At 50.7% G+C, this 15,439-nt stretch overlaps 1 protein-coding gene across 3 annotated transcripts in view; it reads left to right on the top strand.

Moving 5' to 3' along the window:
• DRD2 (dopamine receptor D2) overlaps window positions 1–15,439 on the top strand; it is an 86,763-nt gene that overhangs the window by 52,749 nt on the left and 18,575 nt on the right. The window lies entirely within an intron of this gene.

Here is a 15,439-nt window from a genome sequence, read left to right as displayed (position 1 = left end):
ATAATAGGATTGATTTGCATTTTGCCAGTTCTCCTACTGATGTCCTTTATTTTGGGTCCAGGATCTAATCCAGGATTCCATGTTGAATTTAGTTAATCCTGTGTCCTTAGTCCCTTGCATTCTGGGGTACTTCCTTGCCTTTCTTGGCCTGGAGAGTTTTGAAGGCTACTGGTCAGGCAGGTATTTGTGGAATGTGTGACCCCTGTTTTAAACATTTGTGACGCAGTGGGAGCACAGGGTTCTACAGCTTTGCCTTCAAATGTTTCCACTTTCTTATGTTTCTCCAGACCGCCAGGGCCTTGCTTTTGCCAAAAATTCTGCTGAATTCAATGAAAGATCCCATTCAGCTACAAAAGTGGGAGGCAGTTAACTTGTTTCGTGTGTCACATTAGCCATGTCACCTCCCCTCTGCAAAAGTATGTCCTCTTTCTGACTCCCACTGTCCAGCTTGTGCTCGCCTCTGAGCCTCAGTTGTCGAGCCAGGTGCTTGATGGAGCTGGTCAACTGCATGAGAACTAGGGGCTTGCCCAGTGCCTGTCCCCAGGAACATGTCCTCAGTTCCTGATGGGCGCTGTGTATAAAAGGAGCTCAGCAAACATGCTGATAAGGGAGAAATCCCCATGAGCCCCCATTTGCAGGTGGCCCATGGAGTGCAAAGGGCAGCCGAGCACTTTACGGAAGGCCAAGGTGGGGCCACATAACCCTCCTGGTAGGCTGACTAAAAACAGAGAGGGGCATCTGGGTGGCTTCGTTGGTTAAGCATCCGACTTTGGCTCAGGTCACGATCTCACAGTTCCTGAGTTCCAGCCCTGCGTCAGGCTCTGTGCTGACAGCTCGGAACCTGGAGCCTGCTTAGGATTCTGTGTCTTCCTCTCTCTCTCTGTCCCTCCCCCGCTCGTGCTCTGTCTCTCTCTCTTTCTCAAAAATAAATAAACATTACAAAAATTAAAAAATAAAAACAGGCAGACAGAGCTAAGGTACTCACCAGACAATACAGTGGAGACCTCTTGTCCGGTAGGGGTGGGTGACCAGTTGAAGAAATCCATTAAAGACAAGATTCATTTTTACAGTGATACTTCAAGCGTTTCATTTCTTAAGAACATTCATATGCATAAATTTACCAAACGTTTGTGTGTATCTTGGGTCTTTTCTCTGCGTAGAATCCACCGATTAGTGTCTGGCTGCTTATTTGTCTAAGTATTGCCTTAACGTTTTATCCACAACTTCTAGTATTTTCACTTTCGCTTTTGAATGCAAAGATTTAACCTGTGAAACAATACAAATGTAGACTTCTAGATTTTCAGAATTTTTAGAGTTATCTCACGCACATAGAACTAGTGAGGATTTTTTTTTTTTTCTAGTGATTTGTCTTTAGCAGAAAATTTCCCCGGTGCGTTCCACTTAGTATGGAATCACTACTTTGGTTTTGTATTCATAGTTGTTGTTTGTGAAATGGTGAGCCAGATGAACAGCAATGAGAAGAGGTAGCACGAGCAGGTTTGGGAACAGATCTAACTGCCTGGTGGGCATGTGGCTCCCTGGGTGTGCTGGGAGGATAGGCAGAGCCCAGCTCCTTGGACTGAGTGTGCTGTGTGCCATGGGCATCGGCAACATCCCTTCCTGAGAAGAGGATTAGACAGTGATGACTACTTCAGTGTCCCCCAGAGTGGGGGACGTTGGAGAGCCTTTAGAGTGTGTGATCTTTCATTCCCTCCTACTTACCACTGGTTGAGCTCCTACTCATTCTACTTGCTCCTACTAGCTGCTGGAGGCAGAAGAGGAGTAAGACACACACCTTGCCCTAAAAGAGCACAGAGGAGGGGAAGAGACAGACACACCACAAGCACCAAGAAGAACAGACAGTGTGCTGTGAGATTGAAGAGGGATAAACAAGCAAGTCTCCCTGGAGGAAATCATGGGAGGCTTCTTGGAGGACGTGGCCTCAGAGATCATAAGCAAGAAAGGAATTTGGAAGCAGAGACCACTGAGCATCATTCTCTTAAAGAAATCAAGATATTGTTCTCTGAAATGGGAGCTGAAGTTACCAGAGGCAGCAGGGTCCACCTGTCTCCTGTCATCTCCATCCACTGTGGATGGGACAGGATCCTTGGGCCTTCCCTCCATCAATTCCAGTAAATCCTGGAATATTGTTAGAATCATAGATAAGGAAGGAGGGTGGGGATCTGGTCTTCCCCAGGGAGTCCGTCATCTGAAGAGTAAGGAAGGCAGCCAAGACCAGCAGGGCACCTCTCCCAGATCCTCAGCAGTCCTGCCTACCAGGCTGGTGCATGCAGAAAATTCCAGACCTCGCTTTTTATGGGATGTTTTGTTTCAACCTGTGTTGTACACTCTGGTTGCTGAAGAGATTAGCACTTCCTGGGCCACAAATATAATTAGGAGATCAGTCATAGAAAGGCTGGAGCAAAGGCAACCTTTGGGGAGAGAGATTTGTTTTTATTTTGTCACTTTAAACATCAGCTGGCAGAAAGGACCCCAAGGGAGGCTGTGCTTCAGAAACAGTAGGACAGGAGCCTCCATAGAGAGGGCTGAAGTCTCCAGGCAGGGCTGGCGAGGGTTAGGAAAGAACTCTGCTTTGCTCAAAAGTTACCTGTGTCTCCAGAAGCCTCCCCAACCTTGATAGTGCCCATCTTCCCGCCACCACCAGCCTGGATGGTGAGAATCAAGTAAGAGGACACTGCAGCATCTTTCAGACACAGCCTTTGTAGTTCAGCAATATATAAGCGGCTTTGTTACCCTGGGAACTGTTATAAAACAGGTGACTCAAACTTAAATATATTCTGAGGCTTGGCAGGTAAATATAAATGGACTGAAACTAGCTGAGTGTGGGGCTATAAGGATTGGCGGGGACTGGGGCAAACTTGAGGGCACTGTGCCCCAGCTGGCTGGGGATGGACACAGTGATAGGAGGCAGGGGCCTCTGCCAGTGACTTGGGGCTTTGCCCCATTTGTGCTGGGGCACTTGGGGTGCCCTCGGGTGTGGGAAAGCACAGGGTGGAGATGTAGCTTCCGTTCTTGGAGTACAGACACAGCCCCTTCCCTGTGAGCCGAGCTCTCCTCTGATTGGGGAGGGCCTCTGCCTTCTTCAATCAGTGTGTGCCCCATGTAAAGAGAACTGCCTCTACTTGACCCCAGGCTTTTATTGCCTTGCAAGAATGCTAACCCAGTATTTCCAAAATCTTGTGATTCTTTTTTAAAGAGAAGCTAGAGACCTATTTTATTATAAAATCTCCAAATTTTAAATACTGGCAGTAGACTACAGTTTTTTCAATAATGCTCTCTCCACGAGCCCAATGAAACCTATTTGCAGGCTAAATGTGGCCCATAGGCTGCCAGTTTGCAACCTCTGGTATGGAAGGGATTAGCTAACTAGTGCTGAGTCTTTGTTGCTGGGCCAGTGGGGACTTTAGCTAAGTAGCAGGCAGCCTTGCAAATGAGGATTTGCACCAGCCTGCCTTTCCCCCATGCAACAAAATGGATTGATTGCATGTTCTGACCCACCCCAAGCTGTTAACTGGCTTGGGGCTTATGGTATGTGGCTCCTTGTAGGAAGGTAGCGAACTCTGTTTCTCAGACACACACTGGCTTACACTTCTTGGATGGTGACTCTGTGTGTGAGAACACACGATGTGCGGGGGAAAGCCGAGGTGCCTTGGCATCGGCGGGTTATTTGCACGAACCTGGCAGCTCGAGCTGATCCTTGAGAAGAGCTCCCCCCCCCCCCCGCCCTCCTGCCTCAGTCATCAAAGCTCCCCGTCAGCCTGTGCCTCGGGAGCTGTCACAGCCTCATTACTGCTAATTCATCTTCACTTAGTGCATCAAAAGGCTGATTTATCAAATTGGGTGGGCGCACAGGAAGTTTGATTAGCGACATTATGTTGTTTGCCATGACGGGCTCAGAAAACTTAGCTCATCTGTGTCCCAGGAGTCCCAAGATAAGACTGAAGTGTTTATGTTCTGCCTCAGAAATTCTCAGGATTGGAAGCCAGGGTGGCGGCTCCAGCCAGAGGTATTCCCTTCGTTCCCAACGGCAACTCCTCCTTCCACAGGTGGGTGTCTGGGTCAGAGTTATCCAGAGACCATCTGGGGTGAGCAGGTGCTAGGCTCACCCATCAGTCCTCTGGCTGAGCAGCCCCCTCTGCCGTCTTCGGGATGGGGGGAGCACTACTGAATTAGGGCCACTTGCCTCTGCTGTTGTCTCCATCGCTGCCCCCGTCAGGCTGCTGAGGCACAAATCCAGAGGATCAGACCTTTCCCCACATTCCTGGAGAAGAATGGGACAGGAAGCCTCCCGAAAACATTGTTTCAGGAAGCAGCAGCCCCATAAAGAAAACCAACGGGTGCTTGGCTGCCTCCTGCACATTGCGCACCATCCGTGAGCACCTAGGTAACACGCGGTGTGCATGGCCTCACCGATATCCAGAGGACAGCAGGTGTCGGGCTGTGAAGGCAGCCCATAGAAGGACAGGTTGAGAGAGAAGGGTTGAGTGGAGATTGCACACGTACGTCTCTGCTGAGGACACAGATGGGAGAGATGTGTGCACATAAGTTGGGTGACTTCAGGTGAGACGCACATAAGTTGGGTGACTTCAGGTGAGACTCAGAGGAGATACCCTCAGGGCCCCTAGAATCACTCTCCTCCTCCAGCTGACTTCCTATCTTTGAAGATGCAGCTGCAGGTGATGGGGGAAGCTAGTACCTGCCCTTGTTGAGCAGGTTCCACGAAACAGACGGAGAGCCTCGTAAAGCAGGGGGCCTGTCTAGCGACCTTGAGGGTCTTGGCCATCTTGGTGAACTGGCGAACTAGCCCTGTGAACTTGCATGGGTCTTTTCACTTTTCTTAGTTTTTTATTCTGTGAAATAGATTAGATTTAAGGTTCCTTACAGGAGTAAAATTCAATTCTGTACATTTTTCCAGGTTGACCAGCAAGAGAATAGGAACAACTGAGTGCCTCCTCTGGGCCAGAGGGTATGCTTGATGTATCTCACTTAACGTTCAAATAAGCCCACGGGGAAGGTAGTGTCGCCCTGTTTAGAGCCGTTCACTGCTGCTCTTGGTGCCCACCTGCACCACAGACACTCCTTAACACCGATCAGGCCGGTAGGCTTCCCAGTAGAGGCTAAGGACATACTCAGGACTAAGACAACTTCTTCCCAGCAGGCCTCACGGACACATCAGAGAGATGGGGCAGACACAGAGCAAAGTAAGTACCAAGAACGCCTGCGAATAACAATCAAATGGTACCAACCACCATGGCTTTTTAATGAGATTGTAGGTGTGATCCATTTACAGATGGCCAGGAAAAGGTCTCCACTGATGTGATAATAACACACTAACATTTCTGTAGGACTCTAGAGTTTGCAAGACGCTTTGAAACATATCATTTTATTTGGTTCTTCCACCACTGGCTGAAATTAGCTACGACTGCCCTCGTGATTAAATTATCACTGGTGATTAAATTGAGGATCAGAGAAGTGACTCATCGGAGGGAACTAGATTATCCTTCCGAATGCCAGATTAGACGACATGGTGCAGTGCTGATGGTTGCTCTCCAGTCTACCAGTCCTTATTGCAGGCTGGCCGACCCCCGCCTGCGAGAACAGAGGCGTCTGGTAGCTATTGTAGCCTTAGAATTTACCAGGAAGGTCAAGTAGGCACTGTCTTCTCAGAGGTTCAGAGGGGAGGGTCAAAGTTGCTGTAAATCCACATGGCACATGCTGAGAAGACTTTACCCAAAGTTGCCTGCCAGGCACCCCCGACATTTTATCTCAGGGCTGGTGGGTGGGAACTTCATGTTGGGTATGGCTGGAGTCTCCAGATTTTCAGAGTGTCGGGGGCCACAGAGAAATTGGGGTCTTTTCCCCCTGGGGCCCCTCATCACTGCCCCAGTGTGTGGTCTGGACCTTCACATAGCTCAGCCCTCCCTCTTTGGCAACTGCAGCTGAATCCTACTGCTGCAGTCTATTTTTAAAAAAAAAATTTTTTTAATGTTTAATTATTTTTGAGAGAGAGAGAGAGAGTGAGTGGGGTAGAGGCAGAGAGAGAGGGAGACACAGAATATAAAGCAGGCTCCCGGCTCTGAGCTGTCAGCACAGGGCCCAATGCAGGGCTCAAACTCACAAGCCGTGAGATGGTGACCTGGGCTGAAGTCGGATGCTTAACCAACTGAGCCACCGAAGCGCCCCGCCTAAGGCTGCAGTCTTAATGATATTAGCTGCCATTTATTAAGCATCTACCACTTACTGGCCCCTTCATTTGCATTTTCTTAATTAATTTCCCAGCCACTCTAGTGAGGCAGCAGTCATTGTGTCCATTTTGCAGGTGAGAAGACAAAGGTTCAGAGTGATTGCATTATCAAGGCCACACTGCTAGCAAGTGTTGGGGGGGTCAGACTGAAAGCCAGATTTGTCTGCCTGTCTGATTTAAAAAAAAAAAATAGCAGGCTGCATTGGCTCCTTTTCTTTAATCCTGGGAGAGAAGGAAGCTATTCCTCCTTGTATTCTGGTCATTGCTGCTTGGAAAAGCCTCCAATGTGGGAATGGGTATGGGATGGGGGAAGGGTAGGCAGTGCCCACCGCTGTGGCTGTCCTTCCTGCCTACTTCCGTCGTGTGGGAGAGGAAGTCAGGGCCTCTGTCTGGGACAGCAGCCTGTCACTGTGGCAGGGAAGGTGCCTCTCTGCTCCTTTCTGTGGCTCTGCCCATGGTGCCCTTCCTCTGAGTGAGATGCCAGGAGTCCAAGCAGGGCAGGATGCTGTCCCCGTTGGTGGCCCCACACCCCATGGAATGAAAGGAGACACAAGGGAGGAGCCGGAGGAGGTGGAGTTGGACTGGCCTGAAGGCATGAACCCAGAGGCAGCCCCTGAGCTGACCCCTGTTCTCTGCCACACTGCTCTGCTCTACCTGGAGTTTAGCACGTCCTGTCCCCCTCAGGGCTCACTTCACTGAGCAGGCTGATGCCCTGGAGACTCACTCCCAGAGTGTCATTTTCTGGAAGACGTCATTGATTGAGGGCACTCAGGACTCTGAGGAAACTTGCGTGTGGCCTGGACCTCCACCTCCCTGTTGATCAGGCTGTGAGTGGTTCGTGTGGGGCCCTGCAGACGCCATTCTGAGACCTGACAGCCGGCTGGGGTGCGACCCTGGACGTGCCCTTGAAGGAACCCTGTGTGCAGCTAAGATGAAGGTCCCCGTCCTATAGGTGCATCCGGGATCTCGAGCTGAAGATCTCCCCCCTCCCACTCTCAGGGCCACGCTGCCCCAGACTCAACTCACAGAAGGAAGAGTCTGGGTTCTGGAGTCTGTGTTCATGACCCACTTGGGTGAACTTGGGTCAGTTACTCACCCTCTCTGTGCCTGTTTCTTCATCCGAGACACGGAAATAATATCGAATCTCATAGGCTGTTGTGCAGATGAAGTGAAATGATAACGTGCACAGCGCTTCACACAGCGACTAGCATGGAATAATAGCTGCTCCATTTGTCATTCCCTCTTCTTTTCACATCAATCGCGGACATCATACACTTACATCGGCGAATGTTTCAGTGTGTATCCCTACAGGATAAGGACTCTACAAAAACTAAGCAGAATGCTACTGCCACGCCTAGAAAGTGTTAGCAGTAATTCCCAAATAGCGTCCACCTCTACTATTCAAATTTTCAATTGTCTCCTGAATGTCAAGGATCTTTAACAATTGGTTTCTTTGAATCAGGATGCACGTAAGTTCCCCACATTATAATTGGCCGATCCGGCTTTCGAGTTTCTTTTATCACATTTTCCACAAGCTGGATTTTGCTAATTGCATCCCTTCAATTTGCCTTTGAGGTACAGACACGAAGTAGGTATTTGTGCAAGTGAAATCTTGCTGCCCCCGCTCCTTCGCCCCCCATTTAGGAAAGGGCTCCTTTCTCCTTTGTGGAAAAGAAGTGTCCCCACCGTCCCCAGGGCCAGCCTGCTGTGGAAGGATGGGGGACACGGGGAGAAGGGCTTCCCCAGGCTTCCCAGCAGCGTGCTGGTGGAGGTCAGCTGCTATTGGGATGCACCCACTCTTTGTTTTCATGAACAGGGGTGTCTTTTCATAAAGCAAAGCAATTTTCTGCCAAAGAGCAAGGACTGTTTTTCCTCCTTCCAGAGCAATAAGGGCCAGGATTTGTCTCCCTCTTGGCTTTCAAGAGCATGTTTTCTCAATTCTTTCCTGAAATTAAAGTAAAGGTCAAGAAGGCTGGTCTGAGACCTGCCCTCCCTCCTCTCAGGCTCCTGCTGGTGAGTCTGGCTAAGCGCGTACCTGCCCCCTGGGCTCTGTGACCCAGCCCTCAGGGCAAGCTCAACTTCCCAATTCCTGTCGTCTGGTGTTGGGGGCGGGGGCGGGAGGACTTGCAAAGGGAGGAAGAGAGAAAGAAGGGAGAAAAAAAAAAAAAAAAGACACAGTGCCAGCCTGTGGGCTCCCTTCTGAATTTAGATCTGAACAATTTCTAGAGGCTTCGTTCTCCACACTGTGTTCCCTCCCTCGGGGAGGGGGCCCCGGGCCCCACGCCCTCTGCCCTGCTTCCCACCTGCCAGTTTTCTGCTCGGCACGTGCGCGGCCCCAGTGATCCGCCCCGGCCCTGGCGCAGCGTTGAGCTGCGAGGATTTTTAATCAAAAGGCAGGACACGCACACACGCAGAGAACAGTACCACCACCACCCGCTTAGCATTACTGGAGTGTTCTCTCCCCACCCCCTCCCCACACTGAGTCACTCCCAGCTAACAGTTAATTAATTTGTGACACTTTGACAGTTTTTGAGGAGACATTTTTACGGAGCCTTCAAAATGCACAGGGATGGGACTGTCAGGCAGAAGCCCTTCCTGCATGCACTGGGTCTTTCCAGACCTTTGCCTGCCTCACCCTACCATAGACCTCGGGGCCCTGGGCCCAGCCCTGAGTGAACCTGGGAGAGGTCTCAAAGCCCTCATGTCCTCCTCTGTCCCAGCCTCTCAGGGCATTCCACACTCCCAGTGACCCCTGGGCAGACCCGGGGCACCTGGCCACCTTGGGAAGAAGAAGAAATGCAGAGTGGACTTCCAGGATGAGAGCATGAGGGGTAGGGAGGCCCCAGTTGCGCTCAGCGCTGGTCTCTTTCTACTTTTGGAGAAGGTTCCCACGCAGGGGCCCCTTCCCACAGCTGAGGAGCTGTGTGTGCTCCAGCCTCTCCCCGGGACCCCCCTACAGCTCCTTGGGTGAGCTGTGAATCTCAGCTGCATGCAGCGTGCTCCCTAGGGATGTTTTACGGCCTCTGGTTAGTGCTGTGTGAGAAATGGCTCCGGTCACCTTGGCCTGCTGGGACTTCACCCCCACCATGGGCTGCTAATATAGACACTGCAAACCCCTGCCTGCCTCCCGCCAGGTCTTCTGGGAGCCCAGAAGTCACCCCACCAGCTGTGTGCATCCCTTCCCACAGAATTCGCGTTATCTCCCCACCTCCCCACACACCTACACTTGCCTTTACACACGTGCATTGTCTTTTTCTTTCAATGGCTTGTAACCCTGTGTGCCCCAGTGATGGCACACCTGGAGGATTCCCTGAACGGACCCCAGCCAGCTGGGCAACCCATGCCAGCTGCCGCCGTGACCCAGACCCAAAGGGCCAGAGAAGGAGTCTAGGGGAGGCTACTGGTACTCCTCGAGAAGGATCCAGGGGAGAAGCAACCATCAGGGACTAGAAAAAACCAGCTCCTTCACACTGGGGTGAGGTACCAGATCCCACGGATGCCTCTCAAACATTTACCGAGTGCGCAGTATGGCTGCCACCATGCTGGAAAGTGAGAAGACCGTGAAGAGACAAGATAAGTGTGATCCTTACACTGGTGGAGCTCACAGGCTGGCAAGAACAGACATTAAACAAATAATTAGATAAGTGACTTAATTATACGGTGATGAGTGCCACCAAGGAACACATGTGCTGTGAGCGTCGTTCGCGAGAGGATGGCTCTGAGCTGGAGCCTCAGAGACGCTTCCCTGGAGCAGGGATTGTCCTGAAGGGGGAGGGGGAGGAGGGGGTCGGCTGGGACTCTGGGGTCTTGAGCCTCTGTGGAAGGACTGGGCCTGGTTAGGGGTTGGGACACTGAAAGCCAGGAGCGGGGAGCAGGTGGTACCTATGCTGCTGGTGGCTTTGTGGCCTTGGTGACGGGAAGTTGAGTGAGCCCCGGAGGCCAGCTTCTCTTTGCTGTGAGGTAGGAGGCAACAGGCTGCCTGGCCAGGTTCAGCTCTAGGGAGCAGTGGGGAGGTTCCTGGGTGCTGCTGGGACTTCACTCCCATTGATGATTCTTAGGACTGTGCCCCCTGCCTGGCTCCTGTGAGGCAGTTCCAGACACAGCCAGAGAACAAGAATGAAGAGATTCATCCAAGCTGTTGCACACTTTCTAAGGAGACCTGGGCAATTTTTTCCACAGATGAACAGATCGAAGCCCTATTGCCGAGTGGCTTCTTGGCCCATGCTTTGCTCCCTCACTGTCCCTGCAGAATTCTGGGTTGGACTAGGGAAGTTTCCAGATCTGGAGGGGGAACAGAGTGGGTGGTGTCAGTGTGTGGCCTACTCACCCTCTCAGGCCCCTGGAGGGCTGGTTTCCCAGATAATCTAGGTCACTTTGTCCAAACCTGGTCCCCTACCGCTGCCCCCAGGTCCTGAGCAGTGGAGGGAGTCCAGGAGGGAATAGGTACTCCGCCCCAGGCCTGAACCCTGGGAATTTATAGGTACAGGACCTTACCTGGGCCCAGGAGGGGAGGACGGGGCAAAACAATGGGCATTTCTTCCCTTGAGAATGACTCTTGGCAGCTGAGCCAGACCCAGCTCTCCCTTCAGATCTGGGCCTGCCTGGAGGTGACAGCATCCATCACTTTGCTGGCCCTCCCTCCTCATGCCTGGCCATGGAAGGCCAGGGCCCAGAAGGCTCTCCTTGGGGCTGCCTGGCCTAGGGCCCTGGGAATCCAAGGCCCTGGCTCCTCTGCCGCCTGCTGAGACTGCCCTCCTGGGCCCAGTAAGCGAGGGCATTAAAGACTGTTCTGGTTTCCCTTTGGAGTAGGAGGAGCTGCAGGAGGCCCAGGGGACGTGCCCACCCCCAAGTCTTGGTCTGGACCTTCCTGCAGAGGAGCAGGGGGTGGCTGGAACTGCATCTGGAGGAGGAGGAACCCCTTACCCACTCACTCCCAATTCCCCTCCAGTTCCAGTCGCTCAGGCAAGCTGCTTTTGAAATGCAAATGCAAAGTACCCCCCCTCACCCCTCCTTTTTCATTGAAATGCTTCAAGTTTCAGAAAAGAGGGAAAATGATGTGTTTAAGACAGCAGTGTCTCACCCGCCATCGAGCCTGATAAGGGATTGTTAAATTTTAATTAGACAATTTGACTCCTTCAAATGCCAAACTTTCTGGGGAGGCAGCGCCCTGGAACCGGGTTGCTTGAGTTTATTCTGCACCAAAGTTTCCTTAGGCTTCATTTTTGGGCCCAGAGCCCCCAGGTTTTGCTGGTGAAAGGACTCAATCTAGAGAGAGGACAGAACCCTCTCCTCTCTCCTCCCAGACCAATCAACTTGCCCCCAGGGTCCTGGGTTACCCCACCAGGCTGGGGACCAAGGGCAACTGTAAGCCCCCAAGTTTTTCCTCAGACAAAAGGTCAGTTTGGGGGGTCAGCCTTGAACTGTGGAATTTTAAAGCAGTTTTCTTCTTCCAAAATGTACTTGCGAGAAGCAGTTTGTATCTGCAGGCTGTGGAGCCTCCCTTCCACAGCCTCCACCCTCTACTCTACTCCCCTGCTCCAGTGCAGCAGATGGTGGGAGTCCGTGGACTGCCAGGGGCAGACTCTTGGGCCAGCTCGGCCCCAGCTATCCGGGCTCTAACTACATTCCTCAACCAGACAGCTAGCTAATTTTCAAATGAAGGCACAAACAGAAAATGGTAACATATGTAAAGCCCAAAGGGTAAGTGGCAGAGGCCCCGGAGGCTGGAAATGACCGCTTCATGGTCCTCTTGCCCTGATAACCCCATACACCTCGATTCACTCCAGATATCTTGTTAGGAAGATCTGCTGTATCGGCTCTGAAGACAGTAACCATCACAGCAGTCTGGATGCTAAGGAGAACTGACCACCAGGGTGGGTGAATCTGGAAGATCTTCCAGTAGACCGTTGCCCTTCTGAGCTGAGGCAGGGCAATGGGGGCTAGAGACAGATGTGGGTCAGGCATGGCCTGAGGCCTGCGGGCCGCCCACACTGTGGACTCCGGGCTCCCTCCTCTTTCCCACACACCAGGGCAGCTGAGAACAGAAAGCCTAGGAGGCCCCAGAGCACACGGGCGCCTCGTCTGCCAGCATCTGCTGGGGAGGGCAGGGAGCTGTGGTCGTCCCCCCTTGCCGCACAGGGAAGATGAGGGTGACGCTCTGGGGGAGTGGCAGCCTCTCCTTCTGCAGGTGTCTTTGTCAGCTCAGGCTGCCTTAGCAAAGTACCGAAGACTGGGGGGTTTAAACAGCAGAAATTAATTTTCTCATAGTTCTGGAGCCTGGGAGTCTGAGATCAAGATGCCAGCTTGGGTTGGGTTCTGGTGAGAGCTCTCTTCCCGGCTTTACAGTTGGCTGCCTTCTCGCTGAGTGTTCACACGGCATGAGGAGGGGCAGCCTGGGGTGTCTCTTCCGATAAGGACCCTGTCCTCATGGTATTTAGACCCCATCTCCAAACACCAAGGCCCCATCTGCAAATACCATCACCTTGGGGGTTATGGCGTCCACATAGGCATCTGAGAGGCACACAACTCAGTCCGTAGCAGTAGGGTTAAGTCATCCATCCCTGCTCCAGGAGACAGGACTAAGTAGCTAAGTATTGACAGTGACCATGTATGTATTTGGTGCTCACTAAATGCTCCTTGACTGGGGACAGGTTTGGAGATCTTACACATGAGGCAGGAGCCTCCCAGAGGAGGATGGAGGTGGCGTATGGAGGTTGGTGAGCGAGGCGATCTATTTTCATGACTCCAAATCGATATTCTTGTTCTGACAACAGAAAGTTTTAAACATAATATGGAACTTATTTACCTGAAAAGTCTTATAAGAATAATTTTCCTGGGGTTATACCTTTAGCCATCCCCTTTTTATTATTTTATTTTGTTTTATTTATTTTTTTATTAAAATTTTTTTCTTGTTTATTTACTTTTGAGAGAGAGAGACAGAACACAAGTTGGGGAGGGGCAGAGACACACACACACACACACACACACACACACACACACACACACACAGAATCCAAAGCAGGCTCCAGGCTGTGAGCTGTCAGGACAGAGCCCAACATGGGGCTCAAACTCACAAACTGTGAGATCATGACCTGAGCTGAAGTCCTATGTTCAACCACCCAGGCGCTCCTATTTTATTTTTATTTTTATTTTATTTTATTTTATTTTATTTTATTTTATTTTATTTTATTTTATTTTATTTTTATTTTGAGAGAGAGAGAGAGCATGAATGGGGGAGAAGGGCAAAGAGAGAGAGAGAGAAAAAGAGAATCTTAAGCACATTCAGTGCAGAGCTAATGCACGGGGCTTGATCTTACAACCCCAGGATCATGACCTGAGCCAAAATTAAGAGTTGGACACTTGGGGCACCTGGATGGCTCAGTAGGTTAAGCACTTGACTTCACTCAGGTCATGATCTCACAGTGTGTGATTTTGAGCTCTGCATCGGGCTCCATGCTGACAGCTCGGAGCCTGGAACCTGCTTCAGATTCTGTGTCTCCCTGTCTCTCTGCCCCTCACCCACTCACACACATATTCTCTCTCTCTCTCTCTCTCTCTCTCTCTCTCTCAAAAATAAATAGATATTAAAAAAATTATATATCTATATATATCTATATATCTATATATATATCTGTAAGAGTTGGACATTCAATCGACTAAGCCACCCAGGCATCCCCATCCCCTTTTTAAAGAAGAACAAGAAATTTGGACCACCCTGGAAAATCCTAGGTGCCAATTGATACTGAGCTTGGCATTTCCCACCTCCGGGAGCCACAGAGTGGGCACTGACCTCACCTGGCTTCTCTGGAGCCAGGACCAGGCCAGAATACCTGGAGCCTCTTCTCCCCACAAAAGCAAAAACTCTGACTTGGAGAGGCTTGAGCACAGGGCAAGGGCAGGCATTTGAGGTGCCCTCTGGGGGCCCCTGGAGTGAGAAAGACCACAGTCTGGCCCTTTGTGCCTTCCTCTGGGACACCACTTGGAGCCCTGGGCAGAAGGAAAAGGAGAAGGGAAGGGATGGGGCTGGCGCTGCTGCAGGCAGGCTGCCTGGGGACTGACGGGTTTCCTGAGAATGTGCCAGCAGAGAAATGCCAGGAGGACCCTGTATTTTAACCTTGCTAAGATGCACACCTCCCACCTTCGCTTACACACATTTTAATGTTTCTGAACTCAGCATGCATTTTGCAGTTGGCCCTGTCTTAGAGCTGTATTGGAGTTTGATGGCATTTTTTTTCTTTCCTAGTGGTACGTAAAACAATGGCGCATGTTACATTCAATTCTATCTTAGAGCCTAGGAAATACGGCAGTTGGAATCACGGGCGATAGGAGGTGGGCTGGGAGACCTGGATCTTCCAGGCCAGCTGCTATGTCATCCCAAGGCTTGCTCAGATTTGTCCTGCAACCGTGGCTCAGGAATACTTTGACTTTATTTTCCTTTACTCCCTTCCAGGGGTTGTTTGCTGCACCTTGGAACCCCTCTCCCTTCATCTAGACCCCCCACTTTGCAAGGAGGAGCCATAGGAGGCAGCACTGTGTAACAGCTGGAGCCCAGGGCATCCCCTGACCCGAATGGGCTGCATTTGGACAGTACGGTTGCTTCACCCCCAGGAGCCTCAGGCTCGTTGTCTGAGTGCTTGTTTCTTTTAATTCCTTTGGTTGGTTTGATTTATTTTTAATTATTGTTAATTTTTAATTTATTTGTTTTTAATTTACATCCAAGTTAGTTAGCATATAGTGCAGCAATGATTTCAGGCGTAGATTCCTTAATGCCCCTTACCCATTTAGCCCATCCCTCCTCCCACGACCCCTCCAGCAACCCTCAGTTTGTTCTCTATATTTAAGAGTCTCTTGTATTTTGTCCTTCTCCCTGTTTTCATATTTTTGCTTCCCTTCCCTTGTGTTCATCTGTTTTGCATCTTAAATTTCTCATATGATTCAAGTCATATAATATTTGTCTTTCTCTGACTGACGAATTTCACTTAGCATAAGACCCTCCAGTTCCATCCACGTAGTTGCAAATGGCAAGATTTCATTCTTTTTGATTGTCAAGTAATACTCCATTGTGTGTGTGTGTGTGTGTGTGTGTATACACACCATATCTTCTTTATCCATTCATCCATCAGTGGACATTTGGGCTCTTTCCATACTTTGGCTATTGTCTATAGTGCTGCTATA

The sequence above is a fragment of the Felis catus genome, chromosome D1 (genome assembly GCF_018350175.1).
Source record: "Felis catus isolate Fca126 chromosome D1, F.catus_Fca126_mat1.0, whole genome shotgun sequence".
Classification (NCBI taxonomy): Eukaryota; Metazoa; Chordata; class Mammalia; order Carnivora; family Felidae; genus Felis; species Felis catus.
The sequence above is the reverse complement of the archived record's forward strand: the minus strand, read 5'-3'. Positions and strand labels throughout refer to the sequence as shown.